We start from the raw sequence: 16,901 nt of genomic DNA, 5'->3' as shown, positions 1-16,901 counted from the left end.
ACTAAAAGATAGTAGTTAGGTTGGATTTGTTATAATGGGTATTATTTGTGTAACGGGCTTTTCTTTGTAAACTTTGAGCATTTTAGTTTGTGTTTTGTCACGGATTGCCAAATGGGGAGTTTGTTAGGTTTTAAGTACTTAGGAACTAATGTATTAGAACTCTAATTTGTATTGTTGGCAAACCATAATCAAAACAGGTTTTATAGTCTTGTTTAGACTTGCTCAAAGTGTATGCGTTTTATGTAAAGTTGGAATCGAGTTGCTGTAGAAGTTATAGTATGATTTTGGCTGGGTCGATCGATCGAGAATTAGACTCAAATCGATTGAAATTCGGGCAGAACATTTTTCTGCAGAATTTTCCATCTCAACCCTAAGCCCATATGACGTGTAGGGTTTTATGTTTTACCCTAAGTATAAAAGGGAAAACCCTAGCCACGTTTTAGGTTGCTCCTTTTGCTGTGTGTGTGAATCTTTTGTGAGATCTAGAGGTGTCACGACCCAAACCTGTACTTCAGAGTTTAGAGCATGACCGGCATGTTAATATCAAGTTTACCTCAATATTAACACGAACCAACCCTAACTGAAGGTACTTATCAAGAATTATTTCTTGAATTTCTGCTTAATTTCTTGCATAAAAGCCATTATATACAAAAATGATGGCAACCCTAAAATTTCATTTCTTTCGAACTTGGAAAAATACCACCTAGCTGAAACTTAAGGTATTCATGTAAATATTACATAGCTAAAAGTTTAGCAAAACTCTTATTACAAACCTAACCCCTAAAGACATATAACTGGGGTTCAGAACAACTAAGGTACCGAATTACATCTGTGCTCAAAGGATCAAGTACATCTTGATTTCTTCTATACAACAAAAGAGCTAACTGCTATACAACAAAACTCTACATTCTAACAAACGAGAAAACACAGAATCCTTGCCACCTCTAATACTCTCGTTGCTTCCAGGAAGAACCTGTGCACTGAAATATAATAGGGTGAGCTGTGAAGCCCAGTAAGGTTTTAAAGCTCCATAGGCCTTTAATAAGAATACATGTAAATCAAATAGTTTATGGATATGCCAGATTTGATAAAATAACCTTCATACTGTTCATATTGTTCTTAAAAATAATTTAAGAACTTTCAGATGAGAATACTTCATTTTTCTTTCATATAATAAATAAAATGACATAATAAGGAACTTAAATATAAGTTCAGTAATCTTATCTTTGAACAGATTATTGAATACTTTATCATAACTTCTCATCAGATTTATAACACATTCAATATACATTTCTTATCATCATACTTTTCTTATAATTTCCAAATAGTTTTATACCTCATTTATAATACATATTAGTTAATCCAATTGTAAGTTTGTTACTACTTTGGGAGGCTTCCAGCACAGAGTGCCAGGCATCCAACATTCCCCACAATGCTAGGTAATTTCGGAATCATATCATAAAACATACTTTCAACCATGGGGGTAGGTTGACATCCTCCACAAGTTGGTTGTTACCAACAAGGGCGGGTACAGCAAAGCCAGTCCCACTTTTAATGGTCAATCAGAATTTCCATTAAAATGCCAGTACTATAATCCCTACTGGCTGAGTTTAGATCATAACAATGGAATAACCCGAACTATATTTTTCTAATAGCTATGCTTTTACATAATTATTTTATAATAGTAGCATATCCACTTCATTCTGAAATATTATATTCGTGATATAGGTATTAGCATTAATATGCTAAAGTTCTCATATATATAAGATTGAACACTCACGAACATATTACTTAAATCATGCTTATATGTAATATCTCTAATCAACAAGTTTTAACGCATAATAGTTTTCGAGATAATTTTTATTCTTATTAAAAGCACACGTCACAAGTCCCTTACTTGAAAACAGAAGGCACGAGAGATTGTACACGAGGAGCTCAAGTGTCCGTGTTCTCGTTCTCGCCACCTAAACGAAAAACCAAAACTTATTACGGACAAACTCTTCCTAATATATAAACTTATACCTCAATCACAACCTATCTCTCAAACTCAAGAAAAACCTTAATTCCCATCACATAAAGTTCCCCAAAGCATATGATACAATCATCAAACACATTTTGTAGCCAAATCATAGAGAAACCAATCCATAAAATTTATATATGCTTCAAACATACCAAAGGATGAGTTTATTAAATTATAGCTCAAAACATAGACCCTAACTTGAGAATTAAATCCACAAAGTCGGGTGTAGCATATGTTGTTCACTGCTCATTCCAGCAGCATGTGCTCCATTTGTAAAATACAAACGGGCTGTCAAAACACCTCCAATTGTCATGAAATTTTACAGAACTACTTCCCTGTTTTTCCAGTACAAACCATAAAAATTTCGGAGTTAAAGAATTAACCCATGATTTACTAAAAATCACACAAGACAGTATACTCAAATCTGTCCTGACAGAATTTCTTGCAACTTACAAATTAAACCATTACTTTTATGTTTCATCCAATTGCTGTGAGACCACTTCTATAACAACCATGTGTATCTTAGAATTCATAAAAACTACTCCTAGCATTCTAATTCACAGAATATGATTTAATACATATTTTTCTTGTTGTAAACATCAAATCTGTCACAGAGACAGCTTCAGTACATATTCTTACAAAATCATCAACAAATAGCAATAGGTCTTAATTTCATTTGGGTATTTTTATACCCATAGTATACATATTAAAATATGTTAATAAGCACTCAATTGATCAAAATATCATCAAACTTTCAATCACTAAAACAGAATCATGGTTCAGCCTCTAAAATCAGGATAGAGGATAAAGAAATAGAAATAAAGAAATGAAGCTTAGATTACTTACCCACAAACTTGGAAGCTGAAATTTTAGTGTTAAACCTTTAATTTCTTCTTTAGAGAGGGATATTTTGTATTGGTGAGGGAGAGGAGGCTGCCGTGTAAGAAGGGGAGAAAAAGGAAACAAGAATAGAGAAAGAAGAAAAGAAGCTGCTGGACTTTCTGGTCTGAGGGAGCCAGCAAGATAGGATAAGAAGGAGACTTTTGGGGCACAAAAGAAGACAAGAAATGTGGACAAATTAGGGTGGGATACGTGGGATGCTAGGGAAGAAAATCACACCCACTTTTCAACCTTTTTTTTTTTTTTCTTTGCATTCACATATATATATATATATATATTCTTTGCATTCACACTTATCTACAAAGAATAATATCACTTTACACACACACATGTATATATCCTTACCTTTATAAAGTTATATCCATCACATTAAAAGGGTATATATGTTTTATAATATCACAAAATCAAAGCTTCATGCACTTAAAAGTAATTAAGATAATGACATGCATATAAACCCATAATTTAATTATGAAATTAGGTTGGGGTGTTACAAGAGGTATTTGCCTTCACATATACTTAAGATTATCAAGAAGGAGAATTCGTTTCAAGAACTTGATGATCGTTCAGTTGCTGCAATAAAAGCTTAAAGATACACAAGTAGGAGTGCTTGTACTTGTTGGAGAATCCAAGAAAGAAGGAATCCGTGGTCTCGGAGCTTGCACGTGGTCGTGTCAGTAAGTTTTCTACTGGTGGATAGCAATAGGATGTTAGTGATCTAAGTCGCTATTGTAAAACTTCGATTCTTTCATAATGGATTCAAGTTTACCTTGAGAATAGCTAGATTAAATTCCCCCCAGGTTTTTACCAGTTTGGTTTCCTGGTCATCATATCTTTGTGTTCTTTATTTTCCGCACTTTACATTGATATGATTATATGATTGTGTGTTAACCTAGATCTGAAATTTGGACTAAGTAATCACTTGGCTAATTAACTAGATTAATCCAATTGTGTTTTATGGGTCTAAAAATGTTCAAAAGTAATAGTATGAAATACTCTCTCTATCTCAGTATCTCCTCATGCTGTTTTTCACATGAGACTTAATAAAAAATGGTGTGTGTTGTGTGGGTGGTGGTGTGGGGGGGGGGGGGGGGGGAGGGGGGGGGAGGGTTCTGTGAACTCAAGACTAGCATCTGGATAAATCTATTTGCAAAACCTCCCTTGCCATGTATGATATGTTCCTTAATTGTGATCTTTGGAAGTACTTTTACAGATGATGAGTCTGACATAGAGAATGCTTCCAAGAGAGGCATGCTGTTGCTGCAAGTGCTAAAGATTCAAGGGCTGGAGGTTCAAGGGCTGTTGCTGCAAGTTCCACTGGTGTAAGAAGTGTGTGTCAATAGTTAAAAAGTTAAGTTATTGAATAGATCAACATGAGGTTCAATTAAGATTCAATGTTTTACATTTATTTTCATTTTGGTTGATTCATTGAATTGGTTTGTCTTACATTCTTGGGATCCAAATGGTTGCCCGCTTTCTAATACAGTGAATTGTTAGGGGACTGAAACAGGAGTTCAATGGACCTAATTAACCACTAACATTAACTATAAATTGTTAATATTAACAGATAGAAACAATTAAATTCATTAACAACCAATTGCAATACAAAATTCTATATGAATTTAACCATTTCACCATCAAATTCATGTATACTCATTTCAAAATTCATAAACACATTATTATTAAGTATTTTTATTTAATATGATACTATGAACCTTAAAAATTCATTTTATTATAAATAGTAAATGAAATGTTATAACACTATTTCAAAAAAATATATAAAAAAAAAAAAATGAATACTATAAAAATTCTTCCTAATGACATATTGGTTGAAATCTTTTCAAAAGTAGGCAAAGATTGGCAACACTCTTGGGAAACATTAAGTTAAGGTATACAAAACTATTTTTTCAATTTGTATCTACTTATTTATTTCCCTCTATATAAATTATTCAGTCTATTAATTTAATTTTTTTTTCCTTTTTCTTAATTAGTTGCAAACGCTTCAACAAGTTAACAGGAAAAAAATAAAAAAATAAAAAATAAATAAAAATTAGTCCTCCAACAAATTCAACTGACTCCATATTTCAATCACCCAGCTCTACTACATGACAAAGAAAAAACCCTAATTTTTCAATGTTATGAAGCAAAAAATCCCCATGCACTATTGATAGTGGGAAGCTACAAATACTCTTTGAATGAAGAAGTCATTGAAGAAAAAAAATTAATTGAAAAAACTCTTCCATGTGGAAATTTTATTGCAGCTTATATTCATGGAATCATGCTACTTTGTGAGTCAAATCGTGGAGGCATTGATAACCTTATGGAAATTTTAAATGATGAACATGGGAAGCATTGGCTTCTAAATTGCTGAAATATGCTTCGACTACTTGCTGCGAGAACCGCCCTGTATCAAATTCCAAACTTTCAAGCATGCCACAAAATTGGAATGGGACATTGGAACCGAGATGAACCTAATCATTACAATTATGCAGAATTTTTGGTTACGTGTAAAAGATGCTCAATCGACCTTGAAATGTTTAAGTTGTTGAATAGGCTTCTTTAATTCTCTTTTATTTTATTTTTTTTCCATCATTGTAGCATCACTTAAATAATAAGATGCAATATTTTGTTTTTTTATTGATTGTTTGTTAAGCTTTGCAAAAGTTTTACAATTATGATTTCCTTAATGGTTTGCCAAAAGGAATTGAATGCTCTAAAATGTGTGAAAACACAAGAGCTATTTAGACCCTCAAATTAAAGTTATGCTCGATTAATTTTACTCTAACTAAATACTAAGTGCGGAATAGAGTAAATGCGTGCAGATAAACAAACAAGCTACTCTAACCCATAATCATTATAACACAACAGTAAAATGAAAGGTAAAAGAGTAGGGAAGAAAGATGCAAACACAAAGACAACACAGCGCTGTGTTATCGAAGAGGAAACCGAAGCCCTCGGTGTAAAACCTCTCCGCCGCCCTCCAAGCAGTCAATAATCCACTAGAGAATGAAGTTAGGATACATGAACAGCAGAAAATCCTCCAAACCTAATCTACCCAGTGTACCAAAGCCCTCTAAGCTTCTTACTCCAACGAGGTTACGCCAAACATTTGTCTTCTCTAGCTTACCGGATCCCACAATACGCCCGATTGTATCCACCAAGCCTCACCGACTTCTTTTGGCAATTCCCCAAAGCTTCCCAAGCTCCAAAACACTCTCTACATTCTGAATAGGTGTGAGTTGTGTTTGGATACAAATCTCCTCTCAAGGTATGACAATGGGAGGGATGGAGAAGAGGCTACAATGATTTCTCACTAAGGATGAATAGCTCTCTCTCTAAAAGATGGGTATGTGTGTTGTAGAAAACCTATCTAGGGTTTTTCTCTCTAAATAGCCTCATTTACATTTGTGGGTAATGAAGGTATATATAGCATGGGTGAAGGGTAAGAAAGACACTCTTAAAAATCCTCCAGGCAAAATGTTTCACGACTATCTCGCAGGAAGGCCTTACCCATAAGACACTCGCGAAAATGACAGTCTGGCATGACTCTTCAGCTTCCAGTCATGTACTCCTCACGTTGCTCTTTCGCGGGTTAGCTTCTCGTGAGCTTCTCGCAAAATCCACTCATTCTTCATTTAAGCTTGAATCTTTACCAACTTAATACTAAACTCAATACAATAAAATCCCACAAAATACAAGGAACAAAATTAAAGCAATTACAACATTTTTTGTCATGGAATAAAGCCAACATAAAATATAGTTATAAATTACAACTTTACAATCTCCCCCTTTGGCTATTCTGTGACAAAACACTCCATAACAAACTCTAGACTTATACGTGAGTTTGGGAATAATGGCAAAACTCACTCTTACCTAAATCTAGAAGCTGTGAAGCACTTGGAACACAATACCTATAACCTGAAACACTTGAACAAAATGCATTAGACCTTCAACGTAACAAGTAAACATACGATCAAGTAAACATGATATGAAACATGTGAGCAACTTGATCATACAACAAACAATCATAAAGAAATGAGTATAATGATCATATAGCAAAGCAAATGATCATCTGAACATGCAACCAATAAAGCACAATAGCATAAGGATAAAAGCATGTCCAACACATAACCAATGCAAAAAACACGAAGTATTTGCATCTAGGATACAAGATCCTACAAGGGTACAAGTATAATATAAAACAAAACAAAAACAAGGTTTTCTCATAAAAAAATGTCTTCTCCCCCTTGGTATATGCATCTCCCTATGGCTTTCTCCTCTTACGAATGTGCACGTAGAATTTCTCCCCCTAAGAATGTGCACATGAGTCATATAGAAATGACGAAACACACCAGTATACTCTCCGGTGTACTCTCCCCCTTTTTTTCACAAATAGACAAATGAATCAAGAGGAAGGAGGGAAAGAAAATAAGATATGAACAAGGGTAAAAGATGATGCATGAGGGGTGCAAGATGAATGAGAAAATGAAGCTCAAACGAAAGATAAAATATTAAAAAATATATATATATCTATATACTACAAAGCATAGAGTAAACATGACATGCTAAGGATGATGGAATATGATATATACCTAGGCATGACAAAGACACAAGAACATGTTAAATGTGCTAAAAAAGTCTAGAAAGACTTAACTAGCATGATTGAATATAAGAACATGTCAAGTGATCAAGTGTGTGCAGCAAAGGTGCATCTAGTGTGCAATTAGTGTGCATGTGAGATGCATGAGCAAGCACTCAAGGGGAAAAGTGTATAAAACACACAACCATTGATCAAAACATGATAAACATGAATGATTATGGTGATCCCCAAAATTTGGTACTCATCGGAGTCCAAAACAACAACAAAATGTCATTTGGGCATTTTATCAAACACATAGAGTGCACACACTACACATCTATGTTAAACAATGCATAAACATATGAAAATCTTGCCTAAATACATGTAATTTGCTATATAGGGCCAACACAGATACAAACATAGCAAATGGGACTCAGCCCAATCAAAATATTGAAAAAAAATTCACAAAAATAAGAACCCCAACCCCTTTTTCGAAAATCCCCAAATTTCAAAACCCTATGCTAAAATCTACATAAACTAAGTAGAAAAGATGAAAAGAGTGTTAAAAAAACATACCTTGAAGTGATTGAGCAGAGATTACCTTGAAAAAGATGGGTTTTTGAAAGAAAATGAGATTTGGGTTGAAGGGGGTTCGAGAGAGGCAGTGCAAGGGAAGTGAAGAAATTTTGAAAAAATGTCACATCTACTACATAAAAATTGGAAACACGCATTTTTTGCGGGTTAGGAAGTTGCGAAATTAGTCGCGAGACACACTGAGGTTTTCGCGAGAAACTTTTAGTCACGAAACAGTTGCAAGACAATCGCGATAGCCTCTGTGTGAAATTGAAAAATTTCCAGTTTTTGCCTAAAAACATTTTGTGAGAAGAGTTTAGTCGTGAAATACTCGTGAGGCAGTAGCGAGATTCTCTGTATGAAAATGTGACTTTTTAATTTCCCTTAAGTACATTTCGCGGGGAAGCTCTAAGTCGTGAGCTTCTCGCAAAACAACCTTTGAACCAGTTTTTGAAGAAAAACACAAAAATGCATTTTGAACAAAAACTAAAAGCACGAAAGTATAAAATCACTTTTAAAAACACAAAAAACACTCTAAAATCTTTTTGGATTTGATCAGCAAGTACTTGAGCATACACATCACATTTGAACATGTACCATCACACAAATAAGATAAGCATTATGTAAACAAAGTCTTGTGTGTTATGGGCGAGCATCAAATGTGGAATAGTCCTTAGACCAGAGTGAAGCTTCAATGATCAATTCAATCAAGTCATACACAACTGGTACTAAATCAAGTGGTCTATCTCAATTATAGAAATGAACATATATGACCTCCCACAAGAGAATGATTACAAAACTTAGAAGCTTTTCATTTGGCTTCTGCATAAATCATAACATTTGATCCTTTTTCGATAATACATCTCTTTTTGAGATCGGTGCTTGAAATTTTTATATTTCAACATTGAGATTTAACATTTGGCTTTTTGAGCACCATACATTTCAATAAAAAAGTCAGTTTCCCCTTTTCCTAGTCAAATACTAGTATGTGCGATAGGTTTTTGCAGCTCATAATCTCTTTTTCATTGTGAGATTTACATTTGGTGAGCTCTATAGCAAAAACATAAAAATAAAGGTGGGAAGATATATAGGCACAAGTCTATGCAAGTATTAAGACCATCAAGACTATTGACCAATCATTCATGACAAGCTTAAAAATTTATTTACAATAATCACCCATAGTTTTCAAGATTTTTCCCACAAAGATATATGTGCATACATAACAAGCTAATATCGTAAATGCACTACGCCAGTAGTACGAAGATACTAGGTCAAATTCACATGTGATATACACAACACAAGCAATCAAACTTTTTGAAGATTTTTTCAATTTTTATGGGTTTTTGAATTTTTGAACACACTCAAAAACAGAACAAGTAAAGTAAGATCACCAACAAAAACAATGCATATGAATAAATGCAAGATAAAAAAAAAAATGCATGAAGATGTGACATTCAATGCATAAAAGGTCCTACAAAGATCAAAAGAATTAGATCAAGGACCAAAAGAGCATAAGCTCAACCATAGGGACCCTTCCTCATCCAAATGGAATGATTGTTTGGAATGAGTGTCTCATGAGAAGTGAGACGAGGGTTGGAAGAATGAGAACCAGAGATGCACATAGATAAGGAGGTAAGAACATCAAAAACTTTCTTTAACAACTTACCATTTTCTCCCAAAATTGGTTTAGCTTTTATAGCACAACTTCCAAAAAGCTCAAGTTTCTCTTTTCTTTTGATTCTTTTAGGAGCTTGAAACTTAGAGTAATGTGGTCTAAGATGACCAAAGGCACCACAATGGTGACAAACAATGTGTTTAGGTCCACTAGACCTTTTGGGAAGGGATCTAGTAACATGAGTTTGTTCTCTCTTTAACTTTAGACATTGAGGTCTTATATGACCAATCATACCGCAATAGTGGCAAATAGGAACAAACTTAGATCCACTCAATTCCCTCGGATGGGACCTAAATAGAGGCTTAGGTTTAAGAGCCTTTCTCTCCACTTTTTGATTTCTTTTGTGTGGAGGAATGTACACCGATTTGTCCTTTGAGGTAGAACACACAATAGGCACACAATCGGATACCACAACATGATTGCAACAAATAATTTCATCCTTATTAGCAATAGGTTCAGCAATCAAACACTTGGCATGCATCCTAAGATATTCATTTTCACATTTAAGATCATCAACAAGTTTGTTAGACAAAACAAGTTTAGCATCCAAGCCTATATTCAAACATTCAAACTCTTTTAGCCTTTCAAGAGAAATTTCAGCAAGATTCTTATATTTTTCAACCAATTTGTTGGATTCATTGAGCTTAACAATCAAATCATCATTTTCACAAAATAACTTACTTAAATTCTTTTGAAACTTCTTAGCATCTTTCTTCAAGAGTTTAATGTTAGGAATATCAACAACACTCATAGATTCATGTAACATGGCATCACAATCATGAGGATAAACACTCATAGAGGCATTTTCACAAACACATGGCATGTTACATTCAACAACATCCATAGAAGCATACAAAGCATTATCCATGGCAAATAAACACAAGGGGTCAAGTATCACACTTAGGTATCAAAACCACAACAAGTGTACCCGCTCTGATACCAATTGAATTCTCTAAAATGTGTGAAAATACAAGAGCTATTTAGACCCCCAAATTAAAGTTACGGATCGATTGATTCAACTCTAACTTAATACTAAGTGCGGAATAGAGTAAATGCGAGCGGATAAACAAACAAGCTACTCTAACCCATAATCATTATAACACAATATTAAAATGAAAAGTAAAAGAAGAGGGAAGAAAAATGCAAACACAAAGACAACACAACGATGTGTTATCGAAGAGGAAACCGAAGCCCTTGGCATAAAACCTCTCCGCTGCCCTCCAAGCGGTCAATAATCCACTAGAGAATGAAGTTGGGATACACGAACAATAGAAGACCCTCCAAGCCTAATCTACCCAATGTACCTAAGCCCTCCAAGCTTCTTGCTCCAATAAGGTTACGCTGAACCTTTGTCTTCTCTAGCTTACCGGATCCCGCAATACACCCGATTGCATCCACCAAGCCTCACCGGCTTCTTTTGGCAATTCCCCAAAGCTTCCCAAGCTCCAAAAAACTCTCTACACTCTGAATAGGTGTGAGTTGTGTTTGGGTACAAATCTTCTCTCAAGATATGACAATGGGAGAGGGATGGAGAAGAGGCTATAATGATTTCTCACTAAGGATGAATAGCTCTCTCTCTAAAAGATGGGTGTGTGTGTTGTAGAAAACCTATTTAAGATTTTTCTCTTTAAATAGCCTCCTTTACATTTGTGAGTAATGAAGGTATATATAGTATGGGTGAAGGGTAAGAAAGACACTCTTAAAAATCCTCCAGGCAGAATGTTTCGCGACTATCTCGCAGGAACGCCTTACTCGCGAGACACTTACGAAAATGACAGCCTGGCACGACTCTTCAGCTTCCAGTCATATGCTCCTCACGTGGCTCTTTCACGGGTTAGCATTTATCAATACATGTATTCTTTGTGATGGTCAAATCACATTATATCTACATATGTATCAAGAGTAGCAAAGAATTTTGCGTGTTGTGTGTGAAACATAGCAAGAGTGCGTAAGTGTCTCATACTATGAAGATTTGAGACATGAGAAGATCAAAAACATTCACACACAATCATAACTATTTAATGGGGACTATCATCTTCAAGGTACATCCTATATGATAGGACAAGAATGTATTGACCTCTTGTGATGAATTAACCAATTAATTAGCCAAATTAATTAATTAATTCAATTAGCATGCAATAAGCATGGTAGCACAAACAAATCACCAACTAAGTTAAAATGCAGTAGAAAATAAATTGACATGGTGATTTGTTTACGAATGGGAAAAATCTACACGGCAAAAACCTCATCGGGTGATTTTAAAGTCACCACTCTCGAGAATTCATTATTATCACAACAACCAGTTACAAGTAAAGGAATCCCAATACCATATACCAACCTACAGTTAAACTCTTACCCCAATACCCAATTGGACTTGTTATGTAGTGACAATCTCTCCTTTCAATGCACAACTCCTAGTACATGACTAACCAATTCAATGCACGGATTCCAGTACACGGCTTACTCACCAACTTGAGAAGGATGTTGGCTGCAAAGTTTTTCAATTCATCAACATGATGAAGATCACGAAGCTCCTTGGTTACAAAACCCTACGGTGTACAAACACAGTAGCTTCTAGAATAGAAAGATGAACTATGGCATATGTCTCCGGTTCACAATATGCTTGTGGAAAACTTTTGCATTTAGTTGCATCAGCTGTGACGGCCCTTAAAACAATCCTTATATATGTTTAGGGTTGTGAGAAAAGAAAACTCAAACATCTATTCACGGATTGGAGTCAAATCAGATTTGAAAAACTGATTTTCATAAACCTCGATAGATACCCTATTTGTCAAGCAGCTGTTGAGCATCGAGCTGAAACAGTTTTTTAAACCTTGATAGATACTAGCTATCTAGTTTTAAAATCCAGCACTTCTTCACTTGATTTTTGGACAGACTTGCATGGCTTTAACACTTGAACTTGAAACCTTGTTCCTTGAAAAGGTTTTGTCAAAGGATTAACCAATTACAAGTAAAGTGCGTTTTGTTAAATGATTAGCCAATTCTATATTGACATATGTTCCTAACATGATTCACATATGTCCTAACACTATAACTCCCACATCTCCTAGAAATACACTTGCAACCATTTTAGAAGCATTTTGTTTCTTTTTGCTTTTATTTTTTCTTTACATATTTTTCTTTTAAGTATAGCATGCATGGAAATATAAGGGAGAGAAGAAAAACCCATTTATGTAAGCTAAAACATCCTAATTTTGCTATGCCTAAGCACACAGATGTTATTCATTATTGGCGGGTTTTAGTGATGAGATAGTTATTTATGCATTTCTCTTAGGATTTTCTAGTCCTTCCCGTAAAAAAGAATGATATGAGCATGAGATATAAGAGATCATCTTAATAGTACTCCTCATAAACACAAGCCACAATGCTCACTTGCATAGTTGTGCATTGAGATGCTCATCTAAGGTACAAGAGATACAAAGTAAAGAAACTTTGTTTCAAAGGCCATCCAAGGCACACAAGTACCAATATACACAACACACACTGTTTTTGTATTTTTCTGTTTTTTCAATTTTTATTTTTATTTTTATGAAAAACAAATAAAGCAAAACTAAAAACAACCAAAACAAAAACATGAAAAAAAACACACAAAGCATAAAACCAGATGCATATGCTTGAGGAGGAGAGTGAGAGAAAGATATTGCACCAAGGAGATTACACCAATGTTTTGGCGTAGGAATTCAAATTGTTTGCTATCCAAGGGCTTAGTGAATAAGTCTGCCTTTTGATCATCAGTATAAATGAATTCAAGGGTGAGAGTGCCATCGTCAATAAGTTCACGAATGAAATGATGTTTAATCTCTATGTGTTTAGTTTGAGAATGTTGAATAGGATTTTTAGAGATATTGATGGCACTAGTATTGTCACAATAAATGGTGACATGTTCTTGACGAATACCATAATCAAAGAGAAGCTCTTGCATCCGTAGAAGTTGGGTGCAGTAGCTACCAGTAGCAATATATTCAGCCTCAGCAGTAAATAAAGAGATGGAATTCTACTTCTTACTCATTTAGGAAACAAGATTATTACCTACATAGAAACAACCCCCTGATGTGCTCTTTTTATCATCTGCATTCCCAACCCAGTCAGCATCAGAATATCTAGCTAGGACATCATTTGTGTCCTTGCTCTACCACACCTCGAAATCAATGATGGACTTAACATATTTTATGATTCTTTTTAAAACAATCATATGAGACTCTTTGGGATTAGCCTGATATCTAGCACACACTCCTACGCTGTAACTTATGTCAGGTCTACTAGTAGTAAGGTACAAAAGATTACCTATCAGGCTTCTATAGAGAGGATGATCAACACTTTTTCCTAACAGGTCTACAATGAGTTTAACATTTAGGCTCATAGGAGTTCTAAGAGAACTAACAAATTCCAAACCAAACTTTTTCACAAGATTTTTGGCATATTTAGATTGAGAGATGAATATACCTGATTCTTGTTGTCGAATTTGCTGCCTAATAAAGTGAGTCAATTCTCCAATCATGCTTATCCCGAATTTAGCTTACATAAGCTTTGAGAAGGTGTGAGCAAGATCATCCTTTGTGGAACCAAAGATGATATCATCAACGTAGACTTGTGCTATTATCAATTCTCCATCCTCCCTTTTGATGAAGAGCGTTTGATTGGCTTGGACCCTTGTGAATCCATGTGAGATCAAGTATTGCGTAAGCCGGTCATACCAATCTTTGGGTGCTTGCTTCAATCCATATAAAGCCTTCTTAAGGTTCATCACATGATCTGGATAGTTTGGATCAATGAAACCTTTAGGCTAAGCAACATAGACATCTTCTTTCAGGAATCCGTTCAAAAAAGCAATTTTCACATCCATTTGGTGCCACAATTCTTCATTAGGCAGTCAAATACTATTGCACACAATATCTGCATCAGGTACCAAACCGTAGCAGTTGTCCAAAGTGAGAACCCCACTTATAAGATGCTTTCCGAATTCATTTAGTACTATGCACTTCCCTTTGGAGAATAGTACCATGAAGCCTTGATCACAAATTTGACTTATGCTCAGCAAATTTGCTCTCAGACCTTCTACATACAATACATTAGTAATGTCAGGCAATCCAGGCAAGAGATAGTTCTTTTCCTTTTATTTGTGATTTGCTGCCATCACCAAAAGTAACATTACCACCCTTCTTAAACTCAAAAACCTTAAAGAGAGATTGGTCTCCAGTCATATGCCTTGAGCATCCACTGTCAAGATACCATAAACAAGTGTCCATTACTTTGAATGCCGATTTCAACATAAATCATACTTGATGCTTATTTGAGAGATCACTTGGAATAGTTTTCTCCTTCAACTACCATCTTCTTGTAAGACCTTTGATTTTCACCTTTCTTTTGATGAACACCTCTACACATGTGCAATTTGAGACAATCTAGTCTTTTCTGGGTTACATTAAGATCCTCTTCAATATTTAATAAAAGAGCTTTCAAATAACTTTTAAACTTGCATTTTCTGAAACACTTAAGCAGACAAAGGTTAGAAAAGCAAGATGTATTTGAAACATAAGATCTTTTTTTATTGATTAATGCCATGACAACAGGGGGTCAATGGATCTCACAACAATGATTAAAACCTAATCAAAGTGTGCCTGCTCTGATACCACTTGATAGGGCAAAAATGTATTGACCCTTTACAAATTAATTAATTACCCAAGTTAATTAATTAGGTTCAATTACATGCAATGGCGTAGTAGCGCAAACAAATCACGAACTAAACTAAATGCAACAGAAATTAAATTTGACATGGTGATTTGTTTACGAATGCAGAAAACCACCAAGGCAAAAACTCCACCGGGTGATTTTAAGGTCACAACCCCCTAAAATCCACTAATCAATAATCAAGCGATTACAAGTAAAATAAATCTTACCAACTACCCTTGGCCTATCCCAAATTACCAATCTACAATTGAATCTTTACTCCAATACCCAATTGAATTTGATCTTGTAATGGCACTCTTTCTATTTAATGCACGAATCCCAGTACGTGACTTACCAATGATGCACAGATCTCAGTACGTGACTAACTCCAGCAACTTGAAGAAGGTTGTTAGCTGCAAAGTTCTTCACTTCATGCACAATGAAGATCAAGAAGTTCCTTGGTTACAAAACCCTTTGACATAAAAACACAGTAACTTCTTTCAGAGAGAATAAGACACTAGGTCACTCAATTACATATGCAATGACCTTTAAAATAATCCTTATATATATCTAGGGTTGTGAGAAAAGAAACCCTACACAAATATACAAGAATCTGCATGCAATCATATCTGAAAACTTTGATTTCGTAATTCTCGATAGAAACAACTTGTGTCGAGCTTCTATCGAACGTCAACATTAATTCTTGATAGAAAGGATTTTGTCGAGACTTTTGTCTAGCTTTAGTGATCATCTCTTTCTTCACTTGTTTCTCAGTTAGATCTTCAAGGTTTTAACACTTGACTTGCACTCTTGTTTTTTGAAATATTAAATCCATCCTAGATCTACCCAATTACAAGTAAAGTGCATTTTGTCAAAAGATTAGTCAATTACATAAAATAGGCCCTTAACAGTTTTTAAAAATTTATTTCATTGAAATATTTGAGTCACACAATCAAATATTGTAGAATAGAGAGAATATCAGCTGCAATAAATTTTGAAACCGAAAATATGCAATATGAGCCCCTTTAGGAGTTCAACTGCCTCATCTAAATCGCCTATGTCCGCATATGATTCTAGTGGAGCCTTCTCAACCTTCATCACAGACAACATTGGATAAACTTTGTCTTATAAACAATTAGTCATGTAAGAACCAAACCAATAGTGAAACTAAATAGGCCATCAAGTTAGGCAGGTCTTCTTGCACGTTAGTCTATCAAGATAAATAGGAGGTATGTTATCCCAATTATTAACAATTTTAGCAAAATTAAGTTCTTAAAAAGAACAAAACACTCACAGCTATTTGAACGAATGATTTGTGTGCATGACTGCATGTACGTAACAAAGAGTTTTGGGTGAATTGCTTGAGAAATTTGATACTTGTTAATGTGGGTATCTGAAAATTATGGTTTTATATGGAGGAGCAACCAGGAGGTTTCACTCTTTATGGCCCTTTTCCATTGGACTCTGAG

At 34.8% G+C, this 16,901-nt stretch overlaps 1 long non-coding RNA gene across 1 annotated transcript; it reads right to left on the bottom strand.

Moving 5' to 3' along the window:
• Positions 1 to 704: 704 nt before the first annotated feature.
• LOC126707109 (uncharacterized) lies at positions 705 to 3,043 on the bottom strand. Its single transcript, XR_007648843.1, has 3 exons — positions 2,867 to 3,043; positions 1,898 to 1,964; positions 705 to 980 (listed from the first exon to the last, which is right to left on the bottom strand). It is a non-coding gene; the product is annotated as an uncharacterized LOC126707109 (long non-coding RNA).
• Positions 3,044 to 16,901: the final 13,858 nt, after the last annotated feature.

This window comes from Quercus robur, chromosome 11 (assembly GCF_932294415.1).
Source record: "Quercus robur chromosome 11, dhQueRobu3.1, whole genome shotgun sequence".
NCBI classification, from domain to species: Eukaryota; Viridiplantae; Streptophyta; class Magnoliopsida; order Fagales; family Fagaceae; genus Quercus; species Quercus robur.
This window is presented reverse-complemented; position numbering and strand designations above follow the sequence as displayed.